The sequence below is a fragment of the Elephantulus edwardii genome, unplaced genomic scaffold (assembly GCF_000299155.1).
Source record: "Elephantulus edwardii isolate Elephantulus edwardi_28Jun2011 unplaced genomic scaffold, EleEdw1.0 scaffold00113, whole genome shotgun sequence".
Lineage (NCBI taxonomy): Eukaryota > Metazoa > Chordata > Mammalia > Macroscelidea > Macroscelididae > Elephantulus > Elephantulus edwardii.
Window position 1 is genome coordinate 8,723,030 of NW_006399863.1, and position 11,737 is coordinate 8,734,766.

Here is an 11,737-nt window from a genome sequence, read left to right on the forward strand (position 1 = left end):
GTGGCCTTAACGTGGCAGACTAGAACTGCCCAGTGCATTTTCCTGGTCGTAATCTTTATGAAATCACATCACCCCCCTGTGAAGCTCTGTGGGTTCAAACTACCAACCTTTCTATTAATAATCAAGTACTTAACCAACCATGGTACCACCAATATGGTGAGCTCCTTCTTCTGCACAGGAACACAGAGTAAATGCTTTCTCGGGCATCATCTGGGGATGGACTTTGGAGGCCTAACTTGGTGAGCTGCTAATTCTAGGGGTGAGATAACAAAGCCCTCATGTTTAGGGGAAGAACATACCTGGGATGGGAGCTAACCCTCCCTTCATAGGGAATCACTGCAGTGACTTTATATTTCTGAGGAAGAGCCACGAGTGTCTCAAGAGCATTTAAACAGCCTGCATGCTCCAAGTGTTTTACATGCCTCTGTAGTTGTCGTTATTTGCCTTGGAGTCAGCCCTCAGCTCATGGTGACCCTTGCACAAGAGAACAAAAAGCTGCCTGTGGGGTGGGCGGGGAGAAAAGTGCAACAATGAATGAATGGAAATCCAAAATCTTTGTAAATGTTCGTTGAAATTAATGAAATAAATAAACAAAAAATAATTTTTTTTAAAAAAGCTGCCCGGTCCTGCACCATCCACATGATTGGGTGCCTACTGGACTGTTAGGACCCATAAGGGTTTTACCAGCTGATGCTTGGAGACCATTTCTCAGCTTTTCTTTCTAGTCTCTCTTAGTCTGGAAAATCAACTGAAGCCTATATAGCATCATAGCCACATGAGAGTTTCCAAAGACAGAAGGGTCAGCATTGACCAGTATTGAACCTGGGTGTCCGGCACAGAAGACGAGAATTCTACCACTGACCCATCAAGGCCTCATTCAGAACTCTTCAGCCTCATTGTCAGGAATGCAACCACCAAAACCCCCACATCAAACCCTACAGTCGAGTCCGTTCCATCGACAGTGAGCCTAGAAAAGTAGAACTACAGAGCAGAACAGCCTCATTAGGGTTCCAAGCCAGTGATGTTTTGGGAAGCAGGTTGTCACATCCTTATCCCAAGGAGCCGCTGGCTGGTGATTTGAATCGCTCACCTTTCAGCTAACAGCTTAATTGTTGTGCCACTTGGGCTCCTTCACCCAACAACTAGCCCAAAGGGAAGAGTCTCCTAATCTCTATGGAGCCAAACTTTGATCTGTATCAGATTAGGAACAAAACAGCCATCTCTACCACCACCCTTGCTGAAAGTGAGGAGGACTTGAAGCTCTTGCTGCAGAAGATCAAAGACTACATACAGTCTTCAATATGGATTACATTTCAGCATCAGGAAAACAAAAATCCTCACCACCGGATCAATGCGCAACATCATGATAGATGGAGAAAAGATTAAAACTGTCAACAACTTCATATTACTTGGATCCACAATCAACCCCCTTAGTACCAGCAGTCAGGAGATAAAGAAAGGTATTGCACTGGGGAAGTCGGCAGTCAGAGACCTCTCCAAATGACTGAGGAGCATACATCAATGCCACTTTGAGGACTGAGATGTATCTGATTCAGGCTCTAATCTTTTCAGTTACTTGCTATGCAGCCGAGAGCTGGGCAATGAATAAGGATGACAAGAAGAACTGATGCCTTTGAGTTGTGGCATTGGAAAAGAGTACTGAATAGCTCATAAACTGTCGAAAGAACAAACAGATACATCTTGGAGAAAGTAAAACCAAAAGTGCTCCTTGGAAGCAAAGACAGCAGAGCTTCAGCTCGCGTGCCCTGGACACGTGGTCAGGGGAGGGTATTCTTTGGAGAGGAGCATCATGCTTGCAAAGGGGGAGGGTAGGAGAAAGAGGACGATCCCCAACCGAATGCATTGACACAGTGAGAGCAGCAATAGGCTCGATGTCTGAAATAATGGGGTTGGCACAGCCTAGAACAAGCTTTAGATCCATTGTTCACAGGGTCACTATGAGTTGAACTCGGTTCAGTAGCACCTAACAACAACCACCACCACTTTGCCCCTCCCAGGAAACACAGGAGTTATCAGGAAGGGGAGCAAGGATGGTAGGCTTTCCTGTAACTACATGCAGCCTGTACAAAACCGGGGCCCAACTCCCTTGAAAGGGCCTGGCCTGTTGACTGGACTGTACTGTCCTGACCTGGCCCAGCCTGGTGCAACACCCTGCAAAGCAGAGGCTGAGGGCTTCAGGGCCCTGCTGTTGAGGCAGCTTCCTGCTCCCCACCCAGACTCTCCACCCCGGTAAAGCTGTGCTGTCTAAACCTGGCTCCACACCTCAAATTGCAAGTTACAATGACTAGGCACCTTTTCCTTCCACTCAAGGAAAATGGGCCTGGCAGTGGTTTGGCTGGACTCCCAGGCTACTTCCTGTTGTTTGAGAGTGGCAGATATCTCCAGCCCAAACCTTTCTGGGGTGTTGTAGGAGGTCACTGACTCCAGGCTGGTCCTGAAGTTGGCCAGGCACAAGCCAGCCATCCCTCTCTTCCAGCAGCACTGTGTTGGCTGGGGTGTTTGTTACAGTACAAAAGAGGAAGTGCCAATGTACAACTAAGAGAGGTTGATTTAACAACCAACTACAGCTCGCTTTTCTCTAAGCCTATAATAATGCAATGCAGAGGTACGAGAGCATGTCAACACATGTGGGGAAGGTTTTGAGATATAGTGACGTGAAGCAAAGTAGGGACAGAAGAATAGAGGATGGAGCCAAGAGAAGACAAAAGAACATTCTGGAAGATGGATGTTTAAGGGAAGACACAGTATTTTAATAAAGTTAGCATTTCAAATCAGAATAGAAGGTACAGAGCAAGATACACAGAGGCTTGTAGCTTTATTTCCATTACTTCCATATATGTACATGTCTGTTAATGTTGTCGAATTCTGTCATGGTGACTGCATGTGACAGAACAGAGCTGCACCATAAGCGTTTCTTAGCTGTCAGGTGGAAGGAGATGGATTGACATAGTGACTGTAACAATGACCTTGAGCATGGCAGAGATTGTGGGGATGGTGCAGGATGGGATGAAGTTCCAATCTGTTGTTTAGCAGGTCATTATAACGTGGTTGACACAACGGGACTTAACAACAGCAACAAAGTGGAAGGTGGAGAAGAAGAGGAAGGCCCTTAAGGAGTTAGATGACACCATGACTGCAACAATGGCGATTGTGAGCATGGCGCAGGGTCCATCTGCTGCACGCAGAGTTACTACAAGTGGGAGTCAACTGGTAGCACCCAGTGACAACCTTCCTGGGAACATCACCGGGTCTTTTACCCTCGGAGCACCTGGGCAGGTTCAAACCTTTCTGCCATCAGCCAAGTGCTTAACCACCACACCACCACAGCTCTTGCCATACACGGATACCAAGGGAGGGAGGAAAGATTGGAAGGGAATAACTGAGAGACACCTCAATGGAAGAACGATGGGAGATTTCAGTTTTGGTTTTGTGTTTTTATCAGCCAGAGAAGCAGAATCAGTAGTTGATTACACATTTAAAGGCTTATCTCAAGGAATGGGCTTTCTTGATCTACGGGCCTCAGGAAGGGCAAGCTGGGTTCCTGAGAAGCAGCAAGGGATTTCTCCTCCCTCACTTTACAACCCACTGACTGAGGCCCAACTACATCCCCTAGGATATGCTCCTGTAGGTAAAACGAACTAGTCAGAGACTGTAATCAAACGCAGAACATACCTAGAGTAGGCCGCCCACTCGGGTCCTTTTGCACCCACCCTGTCAGCCATGGTGTGCAGGGTGGCAGGTGCACGGGGTGGCAGGCGTGCTGAGGCCCCTTGCACAGGCCTCCGTGCCCGCCACCTCCAAGCCAACTGTGCTGGATCTGAAGCAGCCCTTCTTGTCCCTGGAGTTGCTGAGTGGGCAGGCCACAAGCTGGCCTTTGGTCGCCTCTGTGTGCTTCAACGTACCTGCTTCTGTTCATTATTCCCACACAGACATCAGAATGCCTGACTTTACTCTCTACCATCGTGCCAAAGTGTTAGTACAATCTTCAAAAGAAAACAATGTGGCCAGAAAAGGCTTCTCCTTTTTGATAACTGCAACAACTACTGTGGGTGTCGCATTCGCTGCCAAGAATGTCGTCTCCCAGTTTGTTTCCAGCTTAAGTGCTTCAGCTGATGTGCTGACCTTGTCAAGGATTGAAATAAAGTTATCTGCTATCCCAGAGGGCAAGAACATGACCTTCAAGTGGAGAGGCAAATCCTGTTTGTGCGTCATCGAACCCAGAGGGAAAGAGAACAGGAAGCTACAATTGAAGTGTCCCAACTGAGAGACCCCCAGCATGATCTAGAGCGAGTGAAGAAGCCTGAGTGGGTTATTCTGATAGGTGTTTTCACTCATCTTGGTTGTGTACTTATTGCAAATGCAGGAGATTTTGGTGACTATTAGTGCCCTTACCACGGGTCACACTATAGGCATCCGGCAGGATCAGGAGGGGGCCTACACCTCTCAACCTTGAGGTTCCTTACTATGAGTTCACCAGTGATGATCTGATTGTGGTTGGTTAGAGACTTGGACTCAAGTCATCGACCTCTTTCAGTCTTCCTGTCAACTTAGAAGTTACTGGGAGCAGGCCTTCCGTCCTTAGGTTTGCTGGTTTGGAATTCTCAAGAATTGCTGATAAATCTCCTCCTGTGCCAGTCAGATCCAATTTGACGGTACACACTCAAAAAATAATAAAAGAATTTTTTAAAAATTGCTGATAGTGTTATGAAGTAAATTAAATTTAATGTTGGATATCTTCAAGGATTTACCTAATAAAACCACTGTTAAACACTGTTAAGCTCGGTCATTGACTTCAAAGATATCTGTCTTTGACAATTCTAATTAAAAATTACAGACCAGTGTACAAAAAAAAGAAAAGAAAATGATAGAAGAATTGATGTCTTTGAGTTTTGGTGCTGGAGAAGAGTATTGAATATATCAAGGACTGCTAGGAGAACAAACACATTTGTCTTAGAGAGGATGAAGCCAGACTGCTCCTTGGAGGCAAGGATTCTGAAGCTCCTTCTGATATACTTTGGACATGTTGCAAGGAGGGACCAGTCCTTGGAGAGGGATGTTACATTTGGGAGAGTGGAGAGACAGTGTACGAGAGGAAGGCCCTCAATTAGATGGATTGATTCAGTGACTAGGGAAATGGTGGGTAGGTATATCAGAGACAATAAGATTGGCACAGGATAGAGCAGGGTTTAGGTCGCTATGAGTGGCAGGCTACTCAATGGCACATAACAACAACCACCACCACTTAGATTAGTATCTAATGGAATAACCAAGGACCACAAAACAAGCTAAGCTGACCAAAAAAACTGATCATAACAATCATCCTTATTCATTGTCCAGCTCTCAGATGCATAGAAAGTGACTGAAAAGACCATGGCCTGAGTGGCATCACACTACTTCTCAATAATTTGAGAGGTCTCTGACTGCAAACTTTCCCAATACGACTCCTGATCTCCTGACTGCTGGTACCAAGTGTACCGATTGTGGAGTCAGGTAAGATGAAGTCATTGCCAGTTTCAATCTTTTTTCTGTCCATCAAGACATTTCGTTGTCTATTGTTCCAGTGGTGAGGATTTTTGTTTTCTTAATGTTGAGATGCAATTCATATGGAAGGCTGCAAAGTTTAACCTCCTGCAGAAGGTGCTTTCAGCAAGCAAGGTCATGCCATCTGCATTCTGAAGGTTATTGATGAGTCTTTCTCCAATCCAGATGGCACATTTTTCTTCATGGAGTCTAGCTTCTCAAATAATTTGCTCAGCATATAGATTAAATAAATATGGAGAAAGGGACAAGCCTGACACACACCTTTCCTAATTTTAAACAATGCAATATTCCCTTGCTCTGTTCACACCACAGCCTCTTGGTTTCAGTATAGGTTTCACATGAGCACAATCAAATGTGAAATAATTTCCATTCTTCTCACATTAACCATAAATTGTTATGACCCATACGGTCAAAGGTCTTTGCATAAATCAATAAACCACAAATAGAGATTCTTCTGGTATTCTTTGCTTTCAGCCTGGATCCACTAGACATCAGCAATGTTATCTCTGGTGTCATGTCCTCTTTTAAATCCCTAGGCGACCATAGGAGGGTGAAAATATAAAGCACAGAGGATGTAGAGAAATTATAACCCTCATATACTCCTGATATGTATGCAAAATGCTACATATACCTTGAAAAACAATTTGGTAGTTCCTCGAAAAGTTAAACATAGAGTTACTATTATTATTATGATGTGCTGTCAAGTCGAGTACAAAACAAAGCAATGTTACCTGTCCTATGCTATGCCAACTTCAAAATCTCTGACATTCATTCTAAGATATGTTCCAAGAGGATGGAAAACATGGCTATGCAAAAATGCTTACGCAAACGTTTATAGCAGCATTACTTAAAATAGCTCCAAAGAAGAAATAACCTAAATATTCAGCAATTGATGAATGGAGGCTAAAGTGCACTATTGTCAAACTGATTCATCAGGTATTCTCTGGGAGCAAGGTGTGATGGCCTATTTCCAGGAAGATAAACAAACATGGAAACACTGTGGGTGGCTCTGCTCTGTCCTACAGGGTCACTGTGATCTCTAAAATGTGATACATCCATACAATGGAAGATTAATCAGCTACAAGGAAGAATGAAGTTCAAATTCATGCTACATGGATGAATCTTGAAAATACTATGTGAAACGAAAGAACACTATCATAAAAGATCCCATTTTTATGACCAGACTATGAAAGTCTAAAGAGACAAAAAGTAGGTTGTTGTTTTGGGTAGATGCCATGGATTGAGCACAACTCATAGCGACCCTAATAACAACAGATCTGAGCCCTGTTCTATCTTGTGCCATCCTCACAATCTCTGACATATTCAAGCCCAATGCTGCAGTCTCTGTGTCAACCTACCTCGTTGAGGGTCTTTTCTTCACCATCCTTCCACCTTCTCCAAGGAATAATCTCTCTTAGCAACATACCCAAAGTATCTGAGACAAAGCTTTATCATCTTTGCCTCCACTCTGGTTGCACCTTCTCCAAGGTTGCTAGAAGGTAGGAATGGAATCCTTAAGTGATGCAAACTGCTAATACGCTTAGTCACTAACAGAAAGGATGGTGATGGAAGTGCATTCAGAAGTGCCTTGAAAGAAAGGCCCAGTGATCCTCTTCCCAAAAAATTAGCCCTTGATCACCATCGTAAGAACATGGAAACAGCCCAGATGTCCAACCACAAATGAATGTATTGAGAAGTTGTGGTATATTCATACAATGGAGTACTATGTAGCACACAGATGCAATCATTTTGTAAATTACTACCTAACTTGGTAGGGACTGGAGAGCATTATCCTGAGTGAACTACTCAGTCCCACAAGGACAAATGCTGTATAAAACCATTATTGTAGAATGAGTATGAGGATCCAAGGGTGGGGGCAGGAGGGTAGAAATAGAGGGGTGAGGATGAGGAGGTTGAGTGTTAATCATAGGGTTGCACAATTCGATAGGTGGGTGGTGTGAAGGAAATGGGAAGGATCTTTTGTGAAAAATAATGTATTCAAACTTTGTAAATAAATCAGAGTTGTTGTTGTTGTTGTTGTTATGTGCCATTGAGTGGCTTGCGACTCATAGCAACCCTAGGTACAAGAGCCCTAAACGCCATTCTATCCTGTGCCAACCTAGCCATCTCAAACACACTCATTCCCACCACTTCACTCACAGAATCGATCCATCTTATCAAGGGTCTTTCTCTCCTGTGCCGTCTTCCCACTTTCCCAAACATGACATCCCTCTCCAAGAACCAGTCCCTCCTTGCAACATGCCCAAAGTATGTCAGGCGAAGCTTCACAATCCTTGACTCCAAGGAGCATTCTGGCTTCACCCTCTCCAGGACAAATCTGTTTGTTCTCCTAACAGTCCAGGGTGTGTTCAACACTCTTCTCCAGCACAACAGTGCAAAGGCATCAATTTTCTTTCTATCATCATTATTCACAGTCCAACTCTCCGATGCATAGCACGTATAGCCTGGATCAGGTGCATCTTAGTCTCCAGCCTGACATCATTGCTCTTCAGTACTCTTGAGAGGTCCCTCACAGCTGACTTTCCCAGTGCAATTCATCTTCTGACTTCCTGGCTGCTGTTACCAAGAGTGTTGACTGTGGAGCCAAGTAAATGAAAACTGTTAACTATCTCGATCTCTTCACTATCCATACTGACAAGCTGTGGTTTGGTTTGGTTTGGTTTTAAAACAGTGAGAAAGGCAGGAGGAGAGAGGGCTGTGTCTGTCTCTTTGGTTGTATTGATGTCTGATAAGCTGACCCCTGTCTTCAGGTACCCTCTCTCCTCACCTCGGGCCCTCTCAGTGGGGTGCAGCTCCGGAAGTCCAGAGATCCTAGAAAAGGTGATCTGAAAAACTCACAATTTCTCACAGTTTGCCCTTCTCCCTGATCTCTTCTGTTTGCTTAGTGGTCATGCTGCCCAAGATCTCCTCATTCCCTGCACACCTGGGGATGTGCCTGAACCTGAGACCAGAGCGTGCCAGTGCTGCTGAGCCCCACGGAAGCTGCCTCTCACAGCTCTGACCCATGAGGACCTGGACAAACGGAACTCTCCACCTGGGTTTGTTTTCGGAACGATGCCATTTTCTGATCTGAGGAAGCTGAGGCCCAAAAAAGAGCAGCATTCACCCAGGGCTTGCAGGCCTCAGATCGCCTATCTTTCCTGAGCGCTCTGGGATCTCTCCAGTGTGAGGCAAAGGTGACGGAGTAGCAGAACCAGACTTTCTGGAAAGTTTTTGTCTATTACCTATCAAGAGCTTGAAGAGAGTGGCCATCTTCTTACCCAGTAATTTCCCCGTTTAGATCTCTGTCTCAAGAAAGAGATTATCTGTCAGCAGTATGAGGCTTTAGGTACAAAAGTGTTCATTTCAGTGTAATAAAAAGCAAAACCCCAAAAAGTTGTAAGTAGCCAGATACCCCTCAGCAAATCCAAACTCATTGCGAACCAGTCAATTCAGAATCATAGTAACTGTGGAGTACACAGCATGACGTCCCCAACACACTTCCAAATTGTGACATTTTTTTCTCTTTTTAAAATTGTTTTAATTAATTTTAATGAAAATTTACAGAGACTTTGGATTTCCATTCATTCATTGTTGCACTTTTCTCCTTCCCCTCCTTCCCCAGTACACTCTTCTCTTTGAAAAGTAAAAGAAAAGTTCCCCCATTGTTTTACAATCCCTCCCCCCAGGTCCACTCCACTATGCAGCCTTCTTTCTGGACTTCTGTCATGACAAAAATACCTAATCACATATCCCTTTTAAACAGTTTTCTCCCTCATCTGTTTCAATGCAGTATACATTTTTTATCCCATCTCTCTCAGTCTCCCCCCAACCCCAATGTCAGTCCTGTTTTATAACAGTGGCACTATGCAATATTTGTCTCTTTGTGACTGAGATATTTCACTCAGCATAATGTCCTCCAGGGTCACCCATTTTGAATAATATTGCACGAGTTCCTTGTTTTTCAGTGCTTCATAATATTCCATTGTGTGAATATACCACAGCTTCTCCATCCATTCGTTTGTTGATGGGCACTTAGGTTATTTCCAACTCCTTACTTTCATGAACAAAGCCACACTAAACATGGGTGTGCATATATCTGCTTGGGTCCAGTTATGGTCTTTTTGGGGTATATTCCCAGTAGTGGAATTGGTGGGTCAAATGGTATTTCTATTTGCAACTTTTTAAGAAAGCGCCACACTGCCTTCCACAGTGGTTGCACGCAATTGTGACTTTAATAGATTCAGGCAGCCAGGTCTTCTTTCCTCAGAGCAGCTGCTCAGTTTGAACTGCTGACCTTTCTTTCGGTTAACAGCCCATACTGACCTATTAACATATTAACGACTACCTAATTTTCAGTTTTGTCAGACCGCCTGAGCTCAGGAGCACCCCCACACTCCAGGCTTTGACCCTTTTATTTTCGTCATAGCAGTTATAATAAATTGGTATTTGTCAAAGTTGCTCTTTACCTGTGGTCATTTCAGGGGGGTGGTATCATTATTTGAGATTCTACTTTAGTTCCCATTTTCCCCATATGGCTCATACCTTTGTAATGAGTATGGTTTACGCTATTATGCAGGAGGGGGAAGTTTTCTTTTTAAAATGCCCAAATGAGAGATATCTGAGGGATTCGATGAACTGAACCGTGTATGATCTTGCCTTCCTAGAAGCAATTTTATTAAACCAATTTCACTCCATTGGACCCATTCAGGTTCACAGGGACCCTCTATCAGGTCCCCCTGACCCTGGCTGTAAATCTTTAAGTGAAGCGATTGCCCATCTCTCTCCTGAGAATTAACTAACGGATTCAAACAGCTGGCCTTTTGGTTAACAGGCTGACAAGTTACAAACTACACCAGTAGAGCTTCTTGATTTTTTTTTTTAATTTCAAAACAAACTCTGGCCAATTTTATTGAAGAAAACTATTACATGATTTCTTTTTCACCAGTCTGTTCTGGCATGCTTCTAATGATATCAGAATCACCTGGATCAATAATAGCCAATGTGCATACTCTGTAGTATTTTCCACATGCTGTGCCCAGTTCAATATTATTGCCACCATAGCGATGGACACCAGTTTTGTCCAACATGGCGTAGAACTCTATTTCAGATTTCCTCAAGGCTGGGCAGTTGTTGGCGAGGATGACCAACTTGGCTTTTCCTTGCCTGATCATCTTCAGGGTCTGCTTGTACCTCAGCAGGTATTTCCCACTTTTCATAACAAGTTGGAGCCTAGAGTTGGATCAACTCCAGGGACTTTTTCATCTTTTTTGCAGCCACCATCTTTTCACCTTAGGTGCGGTGGGCCCTCCACCTAGAGATGCTGACAAAATGGCCCGGGAGGATAAAGCGAGCTTCTTGATTTTATTAAGACACTTTTTCTTCCTCCCCCTCCAATAAAAATGTCTCCCCAAGAGAATTTCAATCATTTAGAGGAGATGTAAATTTAGTCAATTCAGGAGATCAGGAGAAAATCAGCATTAGGAAAGCCTGCTGTCAGGGACCTCTCCAAAATCCTGCAGAGTAATGATGTCTGTTTAAAGACTAAGGTGCACCTGATTCATGTCACAGTTCTTTCAATTGCCTGCTGTACATCTAAGACCTGGATAATGAATGAGGATTAACAGAAGAAGAATAGTACTGGACATCCCATTGACTGACAAAAGAACAGATACACTTTAGAGAAGGGGCAACCAGGGAGACAAAGATGGCAAAGTTTTAGCTTACATATTTTGGGCAAGTTGTTAGGAGAGGCTGTTCCTTGGGAAGGGACATCATGCTTGAAAGGTGGAGGGTCAGTGAAGGAGAGGAAAACCCTTAATGAGTTGGTTTGACACAAGATTTTGGCAGTTGGTTCCCGCGTGGCATGGATGATAAGGATGGCACAGGATAGAATAGGGTTCAAATCTGTTATTCATAGGGTTGCTATCTGACTCAAAGACATTTAACAACAATTGATCTGGTTCCTGGATGGTGCAAACTGTTAACGCTGCTTATGAAAATTTGATAGTTTGAGTTCACCAAGAGGAACTCCAAAATAAGGCCTGGTGATCAACTTCACAAAAACCAGTCATTGGCAGGGAGAGTATTAATCCAAAAGGAAGAAAGAACAGGAGTTATTGCTTAACAGAGGAAAGTTTGGGATATACTTAGAGGTTGCACAACATTGTAAATG

At 43.9% G+C, this 11,737-nt stretch overlaps 1 pseudogene; it reads left to right on the plus strand.

The window, feature by feature from the left end:
- The first annotated feature begins 3,162 nt into the window (after positions 1–3,162).
- LOC102850746 lies at positions 3,163–4,523 on the plus strand (annotated as a pseudogene).
- The last annotated feature ends 7,214 nt before the right edge of the window (positions 4,524–11,737 follow it).